Genomic DNA, 15,205 nt, shown 5'->3' with positions numbered 1-15,205 from the left:
TTGACACATGTCAGTCTGCACATGGAAGTTTCCTAGAATAACAATAAGAAATGAGTATTTTCAGCTAAATAGAGACATTTGATAGCACTAATAAATTAAGTTAATGATAAATTTTCTCTACATTTAGAAATATAAACATTTTGAGATAAGTTTCCACTGATACAAAAGTTAATTTTTCAAAAATGGACCTAGCACTGAGGTCACAATTGTAACTTAAGAAGCAGGAAGCCACCAGCAAGGACTACTGTACTTTGAGACCAGGCAGAGGCATACACTGAGTACTATGCCAGGCTTTATAGAATTAGACAATAACTCAAATCAGGGGAAAAAAGAAATGGCAACTGACTGAGGGTACAAGTTACTGAATAAACTTTCCAAATAGAGCAACAACAATTTTTCTATTACTTTTGCTTTTGTTTCTGCTTGTTTAAGACATGACTGCCCTGTAATTAACTATGTAGACCTGGATGACCATTGACCTCATAGAGATATATTTTATTCTGCCAATTCAGTGTTGGAATTAGAGGAATTGGCCACTATGCCAAGTTAATATTATCTCAATGAAAAAAATAAACACAAAAGGCATAAGCCACACTAATGAATTTGTGCTGAGAAAGAGGGGTATGAGCTATAATAAAAATAGACAGGCCCTCTAGATAAGTTCCCTGTGTAAACCACAATTCAAGAAGTCAAGTGAGAATGAATTTGGATTCTTGAACTAGGGATATGGAATCAACCTTTGTTCAGAGCAAGCTAATTTGCTAGTACAGCAACTAGTAAGCTCCTGTTCAACTGGTCAACCTTGCCTCAATACACATGATGGAAAGTGATCAATGAAGAAAACTAATGTCAAACTCTTGTCTGTACACATGATAATGCATACATGCAAAGGCGCCTGCACATATATTTAAATCTCACATACACAAACAGGTCACCATTCATAATCCATACACATACACAGAAATAATCAAAAGGAGGGCTCATTAAGTATATACTATCCGTCAGTACTGTTAGTATACATTGTATGGTGACCAAACCTAACTTTCAAACCCTTCAGCAGAGCTATCTTGAGTCTCACGTCATACATGAGAACTGTATCAAGCACGTTAAATTATTTACCAGACATTGTGAAAATGGTCAACATATAATTTTGATTTAGTTAACTCTAAGTCTTTTAGAAAATCCATGAAATACAATGATATTATAAAATGTATGTGTAGCTTTGATACTTGCAACTATAAATACAAAAATCAAAAATGTGTTATTTGTTTAATGTTGGGGTTCATTAAGTTTATTTTCAGGTATTCAGTGTGGACTGTGCATTAAATATATTCCTTGGTGTTAATCCCTTAAATAAGTACTAATAGAGCCTTTGCAACGTAATCATTGCCATTAATTTGTTGAGAAAACCCCAAATCGTGAAAAGATTAATTTATTATGGTCTAGATCCAAACTGTCATATGATTTCTTATGGTGGTGTCCAAAACATGCAATTCCTGGGTAATCAGAACACATGTGAAAGCCAGGCATTATTGTCTCCCTCAGCAAATTTTATATAATTGTGATATCAATTTAGCAGTAGAGATTTCTCTCCTCTGGAGAAAGTCTAAAATAACTTGTGCTTTGCAATTAAATAGGATTTTTTATTATTAAAATAAGTCAGAATCAGCCAAAAGTGAATTTTTGTCTTAAGCTCTATTAAAATATGCAATAACGCTAATTTTAAAATAAGACTTAACCCATTCCAAGATTGTAACATCTAATTTCAATAGTTACCCTGTCTCCTTTAACAATATAATATAAAGTAATACATGCTGATTTATTAAACAAATGAAAAATGTAAAGTCAGCTATGTAAAGATTCTACTGCAATACAGCTTATTAAGAAACCATTTGGGGTAGCCTGTTAAAATATTTAAGTCTTTAATTACACATCATTTCTCTTAACTTTATGGGTGGCATAAAGTATCAGCTAAGTGGCATTGTGCGAAGCCACAAATAGAGGGAATCGCAGATAACTAAGAAATAAAAAGCAGGAGCAAATTTCCTTTCTATGCAACTGTGGGAGATTTAGGAAAACACAGTTCTAAACAGTTCTTGGCTGAGACAGGAACAAACTGGAAGATGGTAATTCAAGAGTTAAAGAATTAGCAATGGTTCAACAGGATTGGTCTGGGTTGTTATTATCATGTGATGTATGTCAGTCTCTGACTTTCCTACTACTTTTATATTTTACCTTCTAAATCTTAACTTATTTCAGACTTATTTAGACTCCAATTGGAGACTTTCTTCTTACTTTAATACACCTTATATTTTAAAAGGATTATTATTACTATGTTTTATATTGATATGCATTTGTTTGCATATGTAAGTAAATGTAACATATGTTTGGGTGCCTGTATGTCCAGAACAGGGTGTCATATTTCTTTTTTTTTTCTTTTTTTGAGATCTGGGGACCGAACCCAGGGCCTTGTGCTTGCTAGGCAAGCTCTCTACCACTGAGCTAAATCCCCAACCCCAGGTGTCATATTTCTTGAGGTTAGAGTTACTGGTAGTTGTGAGCTTCTCAGCATGGATGCTCAAATAAAATCAGTCTGGGGCTTCATTAAAAAATTGGAAACAATACCTGAAAACCCAGTTATACCATTCCTGGGCAAATACACAAAAGATGCCCACCATACCACAATGACACATGCTCCACTAGGTTCATAGCAGCCTTATTCGTAATTGCCAGAAGCTGGAAAGAACCCAGATTTCTCTCAACTGAAGAATGGATAAAGAAAATGTGTTTCATTAACACAAAGATATAGTATTTAGCCATTAAAAACAAGCAGGCAAATGAATGGAACTAGAAAATATTATCCTGAGTGAGATAATCCAGACCCATAAAGACATGCATGGTATATACTCACTGATAAATGGATATTAGTCCAAAAGTACATAACACCCATGATATAACTCACAGACGTTAGGAAGTTAAACAAGGAAGGCCCAAGTGAGAATGTTTCAATCTCATTTAGAAGGGGGAACAAAAGAATCATGAGAAGCAAAGGGCAAGAGGGACCTGAGTGGGAGAAAGGAGTGAGAGAGGGAAAGGGGAGCAGGATCAGGTATGAGGGGAGACAGGCGAGAAGCCCAGAGGGCCAGGGTCATGAATGGAAACATGCAGGAGAAAGGCAGAGGGCTCCAAGAACTCAATGGAGATGAGCTTAGACAAAATGCCCAACAGTGGGGAGATAGAACCTGAAGAGACCATCTTAAGTAGACAGACAGGATCCCCAGTGGAGAGATGGAGCCATCCATTCATCCTCAAAATTTTTGAGCCTGAATTGTTCCTGTCTAAAGGAAATGCTGGGGGAAAATGGAGAAGCAACTGAAGGAAAGGCCATCCAGTGACTGGCCCAACTTGGGATCTATCCGATGGGTAGGCATCAAAGCCTGACACTATTACTGATGCCGTCATGCTTACAAACGGGAGCCTACCATGACTCTCTTCTGAGAGGCTTTACTAGCAGCTGAATAAGACATATGTAGATACTTTCCACAGACCTTTAGGAAAAGATAGGGAAGGATTGAGGATAATCAAGGGGCTGGCAACCCAATAAGAAGAACAACGGTATCATTTAACCTGGATCCCTCAGACCAGAAACTAAGCCACCAACCAAAGAGTATGTAAGTGCTGTTCTGTGGCCCCGGAACACATTTATCAGAGAATTGCCTTGCCTGGCCCCAGTGGGAGAGGATGCACCTGATCCTGTAGATATTTGATGCCCTAGGAAATGGTGATGCTGGGGGAGTAAGGTGGGAATAGGGATGGGCATGAAGGGCATGGGATAGGTGTGTGGGAGCATGCTCTCAGAGGAAAAGAGGAGGGACATTGGGTTGAGGAACTCTGGGAGAGAGGACCAGGAAGATGGGCCATATTTGGAATGAAATAAGTAAAATAACTTAATTGAAATATAGAAATTAAGAATAAATAAAAACAACAACAAAAGAAAGCATTCTGCTATAATAAAAAAAAAAAAAGGAGAAAGAAAGTATGAAGCTTGCCTGATGAACCAAATCTCTGGCCCTGTTCTCCTCTAGCTTTTTAATCCTAATTTGGCTCTTTTATTTTATAATTAGTTTGAAACATCGGCTAAAACTGCATGTTTTCTGGAGACAAATGTGAACTAGACAGGCAACTGCTTTGCTGTTGTTGTTATTGTTTTTGTTTGTTTGTTTTCTTTTTTTATCCCTGTCAATAAATTATCACAATTCAGTATGTAGTCATTAATTTCTATTTTTATTTAAAAATCAAGACACTTGAAGAGCTTGGAATGCCAAAAAAAAAAAAATTCACAGACCATATGCAGCTCAAGAAGAAGGAAGACCAAAATGTGGATGCTTCATTGCTTTCTTAGAACAAGAACAGAATACTCACAGGAGGAAATACAGGGACAAAGAGTGGAGCAGGAACTGAAGAAAAGGTCATTCAGAGACTGCCCCACTTGGGGATCAATCCCATATGCAACCACCAAAACCAGTCACTCTTACTGATACCAAGAAGTGCTTGGTGACAGGAGCCAGATATAGGTGTCTCCTGAGAGGCTCTGCCAGAGCCCTACTGATACAGATGAGGATGCTTGAAGCTAACCATTGGACTGAACAAGGGGAACCCAATGGAGGAATTAGAGAAAAGACGGAGAGAGCTGAAGAGGTTTCAAACACTATAGGCAGAACAACAATATTAACCAACCAGACCCCACCAGAGCTCCCAGGGTGTAAACCACTAACCAATGAGTACACATGGAGGGACCCATGTCTCTAACCACATATGTAGCAGAAGATGACATTGTCTGGCATCAATAGGAGGAAAAGCCCTTGGTCCCATGAAGGCTCGTTTCCCAATGTAGGGGAATGCCTACATGTCGAGGTGGGAGTGGGTGGGTAGGAATGGGAACAGCCTCATAGAAGCAGGGGAAGGGTATGGGAGAGCAGTCAAGGGGGATAACATTTGAAATGTAAATACATAAAAATCCAAGAAAAATAAAATAAAAATATAAAAATGAAGACACAAAGAAAAAGCACAGGAGAGGAAAATAATCATAAGGATGTCTGAAAAAAAACTTGTAAGAAAGACTTTTAATTATTTATTTTCCCCAACCTAGAATATGCACTTCTATGTATAAATATACATTTATACCTTCAATAAAAGCTTCCTGTATGTGCTGAGAATGCTTGTCCCACCCCCCAAAAAAAGCCAAAGTCCATTTAACGAAACCCTGGCAGCAGGCAGAAGTCTCTCTTTGGGATGATGGCCAGAGTTCTCTAAGAGACTCTCAGAACATTACAGCCGATTGCTATTGGCCTTGGTTGCCACCCAGATATGAAAGTTTGGAACCTGCTATAAAAGTTCAAAAGGAAAATTCTGTTAATTAGTGATATTAGGCCCATTGCTAATAAAAGCACACAAAGGTCAGAAACTATCTGGACCAAATAGCAGTTGCAGTAGATCTAAGAAGATATTCCATGTTGCTACAACTTTAAATTCTAGCACTAGACAACTCTGTAGCTGGCATTTTATTACAGTGTCCATTGTTTTATAAATATTGCAATAAATAAAGAACTACCTCTTTTATCTTTTTCCCTATGTGTTGATATCTGCTTAGAGAAAACCTAGTTAATGAGTATTTTGTGGATCTAATACTTGTCAATCCAAAATGCTTTCTATTTTTCAAATTCTCATTTTCTCCTTTGCTCTCAAACTCATTATTTTATTCTTTATATTCCCAGAGCTGCATTTGACATCTATTAACCTATGTCCCTGTGCAAGAATACTTTTTGGACATTGAGTGTAACTGACACGAGGGGGTGTTAGCTTCTACTTGATATCAAATGCAGATTTAACATTTTTCAATTATTTCTGCTCTGCAGACTTAATCCACACTTCCATATTTGGGATCAAAAAGAAAGATAAAACATCAATCTTGTTACTGTCTGGTATGCACAATGATTTTGAATGATTATACTTTAAAAATTGATAGTATATTAATACCCAGTCTTTTATCCACTCATTTTAAATTCTGGGTTTTATTCTACCAGTCAGAAGTGATCATCATCAGTGTTTGGTACAAAACCTCTTAGTAGATATCTTTGTAGAACACAAGATCTACCAAAACAATGATTTAAAAATATCAGATATTAGACAAACCAACACAATAGAAGACTAGACAAAATTAATAGAAGATAGTGAGAAGGTCATATAGAGTTGTCAGGAAGTTCAGAGATTGGATAGTATGTAGAGAGCAAAGCAGAGCAGAGGTTACAACACACACACAATGGTGTATAGAGTTGAAAAAGTTGTACATATGCAGAAAAGATTAATAGCTGTATAATTATTGACCTTGGGTTTTTTTCTTAGAACAGAAGGCAAATAGATTGTGCTTCCTTAGCTATTGTTACATCAAACCAAAGAATCAGACTTCCTCTTTAATGTATGGAAAAATATTGAAAGTTTTTAATTGAGGGAATGCTGTTGTAAGACTGATATTTCAGTCCCAACTGACATTCCTCAGTGAAGAAGAAAGATTTGGCAGTGCCTCGAGTACATAAAAACTGAGACCAGAAGAATGGGAGGATAAACAGGAACCAAAAAAAACACCCCCAAAATGAAGGGTTAGAAGAGATGGGTTCTTGATAAGGTCTATCTCATTGAGGATGAGAAAAAGGAACAAAGGCTGTACACTTAAAATGTAAAAGGAGAAAAAAAATGGATAGTTTGTGGTAAACAGGGGCTAAGTGATGGAAAATTAATCAAGTGGGTCAGAATGTTAATGAGAACCAATGCCACTATTAGAACCAAGTGACTCCCAGTTTTTTTTTTTTTTTTGCTTTAGTTCTCTGACTCTATAGTTTGACAATGAAAATAATTAAATTTAAGATGAATTGCCTATTTATAGCAAAGGGCTATATTTAAAAGACCTGATTTTTCCTCATTATCCAAAGCAAGTAAGTGCAGGTGTTTGACTCAAATAGAATAGGATGTTAACAACTCCCTCAATGCCTCAAGTACTTCAAAACGAATCAACATTGGCTGCCCTTGATTTAACCTTAGAGACGATATCACTTCCCTTTACCTAGGAGCAAGGTGATGATAGATTTCCTGTCTCATATTCCCTGGATTATTTTATTTTAATGCAAATCAACACAAGGTCAATAGATACTGTTGCTGAGAGTGAACCATTTATCAACAACTGGGGCTGGAGCTGTTATTGCTATGCAGAATTTAGGGGAGGGGAATTAAGTAGAAGAAATAAAAGTTAGTGGTGAGAGTGAGAACTTGCCTTTATTCAGTTACTTCTTGACTGAGTGATTACATGAAATTTCATCGCCACTGGAAGGATCAAACACAGATGTGACAGACTGGGATTCAGAAGCCATACATGAGAAAATAGGACATTGTGAAAGCCTAACCTTTATCTATCTAGCATGAAGATTCATTTTATGACACTATGTGATGCTTCCTTCAGAGATATATGTTTATTTCCTCGAATCTGGTCTTCAGATTATGACATATATAGGGGTGAAAGATAGCTCAGTGTTTAAGACCACTTGCTACTCTTGCAGAGGACCCAGATTCTATTTGCAGTACTCATATGGTCCTTCTCAACTGCCTGCAACTCCAATTCCAGGCAAACCAGTACCTTCTTTTGCCTTCTGGGTGGTCCAGACATGCAATGGTACACATGTATACATGCAGATAAAATAAAGAAATTGTTATTAAACAGCATGCAAAATTTATTAGAGACAACATTATACATATGTATAATTATATATATATATTATATAATGTGTGTGTATGTATGTGTATCAAATAGTTGTTAACTGGCTTTTTTTAGTTTCTTGAGTAGATCTGTCACTCTGTTCTTAGAAGATAGTAACTAAGAGAATTTTGGCAAAAAGTTAACTACATAAACCCACCTAATATGATATGCTGAATGAGAGTGAATCATGTACACACATGTATGCGTTCCGCAGCAAGGGGTAATGGATATAGAAAAAAGAACCATTACTATGTATATTCCACATCCATGTTAGCCTTGAGTTGGTCTTACTCTTCTGGTGTACTTCCAACCTAAAACTCTTCAGAAAATCTCAAATATATTAGCAAGCAAGAGTGCCAGGAAATATTTATATGTAGAAAATCATGGAAGAAAAGCTATCACTGTGTAAAGATTCAGAAAGAACAGAGTAGGAAACACAATGTCTACATCCTGGGAGGCTCAAGTTGCTTTGTAGGAAAATTTCCTTACCTGTAGATCTTTCAGTTTGGTTAGACGGTTTGAAATGAAATAGACGGCATTATGGGCAGTCACCTGTGGCCAACATTGCACCAAGTACTGAAACTGCCTTTCTGACCAGACCTATTGTACCAAGACTAGTTATAGTTAAAAAAATAATTAATTAAAAATGTAAATAATAAATTCTTAGTGTTATTTATCCTAAGTGATGTGGTAATTATCATATTATATTATCCTTATTCCACGCATGTTATATTAGCATTGATTATTGTATATAATTATGGATCTTACTACATTATCTTTATATATGTACATAGTATATTCTGATCATAGTCACTCCATAAACTTCTCTCTTTTCTTCCAATTCCTGTCAGTTTTATTCACTTCTTTTTCTTGGCTGGTATCTATTTTCATTCATATGTATTTGTCATAGATAGGGAAAAGGTTTGTAGAACCCTACCACTTACTGAAAATTTGTTTTCAGATGGTGATTGATGGAGGTAGGAAAGATGATTTCTTCAGTGGTGCAGACAAATCGTAAGGTGCATATTGCATTTAAAAGCAAATGCACATCCACGCTCCAATACACAGCACACTATAATGAATAAATGAATAAAAGCATACATCATAGTACATGTTTATAATACATGTTTCTTAGTATCCACAAGTGAGAATCACTGTTCATTATAATCATATAACTCTATTTAAAAATGGGGTAGAAAGCTAAATGAAGAATTCTCAACTGAAGAATAGCCGAGACACACCTAAAGAAATGATCAATATCCTTAGTCATAAGGGAAATGCAAATTAAAACAACCCTGAGATTACACTTTACACTTGTTAGAATGACTAAGACCTAAAACTTGGGTGACCGCTATTGCTGGCAAGGATGTGGAGAAATAGAAACACTCCTTCACTGTTAGTGGGATTGCAAGTTGGTACAACTCTGGAAATCAGTCTGGAGGTTCCTCAGAAAATTGGGCATAGTACTACCTGAGTTGCTGTACCATTCCTGGGCATATATTGAAAAGATGTTCCAACATATAACAAAGATACGTGCTCCACTATGTTCATAGCAGCCTTATTTATAATAGCCAGAAGCTGGTAAGAACATAGATATCCTTAAACAGAGGAATAGATACAGAAAATACGGTATATTTACACAATGGAATACTACTTAGCTATTAAAAGCAACGACTTCATGAAATTCTTAGGCAAATGTAATGAACTAGAAAATACCATTCTGAGTGAGGTAACCCAATCACAAAAGAACACACATTGTATGCATTCACTGCCATGATAAACTTCACAACCTGGACCACATGACAAATCAAATGCTTTCTTCCTGAAATGCTTAGTTTGGTAGTCAATTTTCTCATATCTGGGGAAGGTAATCCTTCATTACAGAATTTTCTCCATCTAATTGATTTCTGGAGGCATTATCTTTTCTTTCTCATTTATTTATTCATTCATTATTTTTTTTTAAAGTCCAGACTTTATCCCCGTTCTGGTCCACCTCCCTACTGTTCGACATTCCACACTCCTCCCCATGTCTCTAAGAGGTTGTCCACTCTCCTCCACCAACCCCATTAGACTTCCCCACTCTTTGAGACACCAAGTATCTTGAGGGTTAGGTGCATCTTCTCTGACTGAGTCCAGACCTGGGAGTGCTCTGCTGTATATGTTGGGAAACCTAATATCAGCTGCTTTATGCTGGTTGGGTGGTGGCTCGGTGTCTGAGAGATCCCGGGAATCCAGGTTAGTTGAAACTGCTGGTCTTTCTATAGGGTTGGCCTCCTCCTAAGCTTCTACCGACTTTTTCCTAATTCAACCACAGGGGTCACCAGCTTCTGTCCATTTTGCAAGGATATCTTGAGTTTGGCAGGCTAATGAATGGAACTAGAAAGAATCATCCTGAGTGAAGTAACTGAGACCCAGAAGGACATGCATGGTATGTATTCACTAATAAATGGATATTAGCCAAAAATGTACAGAGTACCCAGAATAAAATCCACAGTGTTCAAAAATGCTAACACACTGATGGGTCCAAGTGAGGATGCCTCAATCTGAATTTGGAGGGAGAAGAAAGCAATCACTGAAGGAGAGCCTGTGGGAGAAGGGAGGTGAGGGAGGGACCAGGTTAGGAAATGTGATAGGGAGAAGAAGAGCAGAACATGATTGGGGGTGGGGGGAACAGGACTGAAGCTCTGAGGGCCAAGAGACAGAATTGAAATATACAACCTCGAGAAGTAGGAGGCTGGGGTCCTCTAGAATACACCAGAGACATGAGAGGTGAGAGAATCTCAGGGCTCAAAAGGAGAGACCTTAGATAAAATGCCATAGAGTGGGGAGTTGGAACTTGAAGAGCCCACCTCCAGTGGAAGGTCAGGGCATCAAGTGAGGGATGGAGTTGCCATCCCACAATCAAAAACTCTGACCCCTAATTGTTCATTTCTCAAAGAAATTCAGGGACAAAAATTAGAGAAGAGCCCGCGGAAAAGGGAGTCCAGTGACAGGCTCAAATTCGGATCCAGCTCAAGGGGAGACCCCAAGGTCTGATACTATTACTGATGCTCTGATGTGCTCACAAAAAGGGGCCTATCATGACAGCCTTTCAAAAGACCCAACAAGCAGCTGAGTCAGATGCAGATATTTACACCCAACCAATGGACAGAGGCATTTTCTTGATTGCTAACTGATACGGGAGTTCCTGACACCATGTGGGAGTATCATCTCTAGGCAATGTCCCTGGGCTACATAAGAGAGACAGCTAAGTGTGAGTTTGAAGCAATCTGTCATTCCTCTTTCCATCTCCGTCCTGAGTTCCTGACTTTATACTTACAATGATTTAGTGCAATCTTTAAAATGAAATAAACTCTTTGCTCCCCAAATTGCTTTAGGCCATAGTGATTATCAGAGTAATTGTAACACAAAATAAGACATTTTCTTACATTGATATTGGTCTGTATTTTATTTCAATGAACAAAATAACTATGGTTTTGTAATATGTGAGTTATATGTGAATGTGTGTGATATGTGAGTACATAATACATATTGTAACATGTAATAAATCATGAAAAGAATTTATACAATTATTTCAGGTGTTATGACTAGCCATGCAGGCTATGCACATGACTGTTATCACTAATTGTATTCTGAAGAGCAAAGCCTGATTTGGCCATGATAAAGAGATTTATAGTCAAATGATGATGTGTTGACAAAATACATGGCAGCAACAACCACATATGAGTCACTGATTTTATTTTCAATTTCACAGTAGATGGATGGAAAACAGACAAAACTAAAATTCTACATTAAATTTAGTTTCTCCACTGTGTGTGTGTGTGTGTGTGTGTGTGTGTGTGTGTGTGTGTGTGTGTGTCTTCCTTGTCATGTGCGATGTGCAGGGATGTTGGAAGAATAATGAGACATCAAAACTTCTTTAATCAGTATTAACGGGACTTGACCACACAGGAAGATGGTTCATAACATCTTGCTAAAAAGAGTGTGGATAAGCAGGAGATGTTCCCCCATCTACCCCCATTCGATTCAGATTTAGCTGGTTACACATGGTTTGGCAGCTCTGGCTGCTCTCAAACCACATCCATGTTTCCAAACAACAACATAATGACCCAATGTTTTCTCTAAATGATGCAATAATTATAATTTAACAGTGGCTCTTAAATTTTTAAACTAAAATCTCTCTACTTTTACACATTTCCTTGACTCATTGTTCTTCCATGAAGTCTACAAATACTTGTGTATATGTATACTCATGTCTTTTAAGTAACACATAACACTTACATGAGCTAATGCTGTGATCCCTTATTTAAAATTAATATGCCTTTCAAAAAAGGTTAAAGATACTACTATTCATTAAAACTCTTTGAGTTTTTCTGTCTGTATAGATATTCTTTTTTGTAAATCGATTATTTCAATCATTTACATTCCAAATGTTACCTCCTCAGTCCCACCTTGCAGAGTCTGCCCCCATAATGTAGTTATTCTACATGACTTACAGATGAGTACCGCTGTGTCATCTATTTAATGCAAAAATTACCAGTTATTCTTGACTACTTTTTTTTCCCTAAGCAATGATCTAGTCTGGCCCATGTGGAGTATCCCTTAAAAAATGATTATTAGGGGCTATAAGGACCAGAAGTGGTGGCACATGCCTTTAGTCCCAGCAAAGGAAAGTGGATTTTTGTGAGTTGGAGGACAGCCTGATATACAGAGCAAGTTCCAGATTAGCCAGAGCTGTACAGAAAAACCCTGTGTCTGAAACAAATAAACGTAAACTAAATTAAAAACCAAACAAAAGCAAAAGTAAATGATGATTAACTCAGAAAATCAAATTCAATCAGTCATTTTCCTACATCCCAAAATGACAGAATAGCTTGCTTCTCATTGGGAGTGGCTTCATTTCATGTTTGTTCATTTTATTCCTTTTAGAAGTCCACTGCCTTAACCACTCAGCCACCTTGTCCCACACACTTATTCCTCTTAAAAATTGTGGGCTACATAGATTCCCTGAAAATCACATAAAATAATGGTGATATATATATATATATAAAAAGTTGAGGAGCATTAGATAAGGATTATTGGATAGATATTTCCTGTTAAAGAGTTCCCAGGGACAGCATGCATCAGAAGAAACAGCAGTGAACTTCCCGGAACACAAAGCCATCAAAACCAAAGTTACCTGAATAATTAGTTGACTGTTACTGAAAGGAGCCTTACAATTTTAGGTAAGAAATTCACCATAACATCTTACAAAGCAAAAAGAAAGTATAAACTCTGAGTCAAAGTAGAGAACTATATCAAGTAATCTGTCTGAGTTTCTGTTGGTGGCAGAAACAGAATAATTACCACCAAAATAATGAAAAGGTCAGACCATGTTATAATAAATGAACTGAGCTTATGCCCGTTGCCAGCGTCTCTCTCTTTAATTGGCATTTGTTTTTAAAGAAGCATGGTGACATTTACACTTCAATTATATACGATAAGAATACTAACTAAGTTTCAAAATAAACAGAAGCTGAAACTGTACATTTTGCAACTTGGAATAGGAAAAAAAAGGCACAAAAGCTTAACATTCCTAAGAAATCTGCATTATCCAAAGCACATTGACTTGAAAAGCTAGCCCTTATGGCTACATTAATAAGGTTTGTAGCAATATAAGAAATTGCTTTAAAATTGTATTTGTTTACTATGTAGGTGGGGGTTCTGCTACTGAGAGCATACATGCTACAGCATGTGTGTAGATGTCAGAGGACAGCAATGCAGAGGTGGTTCTCTCTACTTCCACCTGGGTCCAAGTTCTCCGATTATCAAGACAAGAAGCGTCGCCCATTGAGCCATCGCACTGGATGATTGCCTTTAAGCGATAGATTTAGTTTATGCCAACATGGAAAGTGAGAACTGATATTTTTCTCCCAAGAGATTCTGTAGTTGGGATTAAAAGGATTTTCCTGAGCATGACATAAATTCCTTTAAAAATAATAAATCTCTTATGCTTTCATTCTATTTGTTGAACTGTCTTAACTACTTAGAACTAACCTCTAACCTGCCCCAAATGCAAGTTTCCCTGCTGTGCATTTTCTCTTTCATTTCCCATTAAAGACTTTTAAGCATCTCTAAATTGTTCTTCTCTTTGAGCTATAATGGAACAGGTGCCATTTATATCCAATGTAGTATAAATGTCAGGAACAGAAAGAAATGATATAGAAACTAAAGGACTTTATTCACTGTATGTATACATCATTAAATGGAAGACCAAAAAGAACATGGTGCTTTTGACTGCATGCCAAAATATGTGAATCTCTGAGGAACTAAATGAGAGATCTAAACATTTTCTATTTAATGGTGAAATTTGATACAGAGTTTTAGCCCCTAGAAAAGTAGAGGTGTGGTCATTTTGCTCTGTTTACTGCTGGGATTGGTTGTCGTATCCAAATTAGAAGAATGAACAACCTAATTAAAGAGTAAACAAAAGACATTATATACCTCGATGAAGATGACATATATATATATATATATCCTATATCTTATAATGAAGATGGCATTATGAATGTGAATAGACATTACATACCACAGCCAGACAATAGAATATTCCTCAGTATTAAGAAGAAATGAGTAATGAGTTATAAGACAAGGAAAAGAATGAAATAATATCCTAAGGGCCAGATGCTAATCTGAAAGTGCTAGACATAGGGACTCTAACTCTATTCAATGGCACTTGGAAAATATGAAATTATAGTTGTAAAAACAGTATGTAAGTTTCCAGTGTCTATGGGAAAAGGAGGTAGGAAGAGACAGGCACGTATGTATTGTGGATAGTAGGACTGTTATAATGAGAAATGTCAGTGCATTGTGACAAAACACTCAAGGTAAGATTGTAGGACCACAGTGGCGGGTGGGTATGCATGCTCTATGGAAGCTCTTGATGTTCTATTTACTTTTTCGTCTGTGAATCTACACTAATTAGTCTACACACTAATATACACTAATAGCACATTATACACTAAGGATACAAATGAAAGACAAAAGAATATTTCAAAGGCAAAATCAACTTAAAGTAAAAAGAAGTAAAGACATGAAAGCTTATTTAAATTCATGTTACTTACTAAAAAAGGTAAAATCAAACTGCTTGTGAAGAGGTTAATGCTATGAACAAACATCTGTGAATCCTTTCAAAAACTGAGAAAAATCCATAGCTACAGAAAATAAAATTCATTAAGATTCAACCAAAAATAAGGAAACATGAAACAGAAAGTTCAAAAGAGCTACTATATTTAGAAGATAAAATGGTCAGTATGTAAATAACCTTGTTTTCTGCCAAAATTGATACCAAGGACCTTTCTCTAGGATTTATAGTAATTTCCAAGGAAAATTAATTCTAAGTTATATGGCTTATTCTCCTGA

Source organism: Rattus rattus, chromosome 7 (genome assembly GCF_011064425.1).
Source record: "Rattus rattus isolate New Zealand chromosome 7, Rrattus_CSIRO_v1, whole genome shotgun sequence".
NCBI lineage: Eukaryota > Metazoa > Chordata > Mammalia > Rodentia > Muridae > Rattus > Rattus rattus.
The sequence above is the reverse complement of the archived record's forward strand: the minus strand, read 5'-3'. Positions refer to the sequence as shown.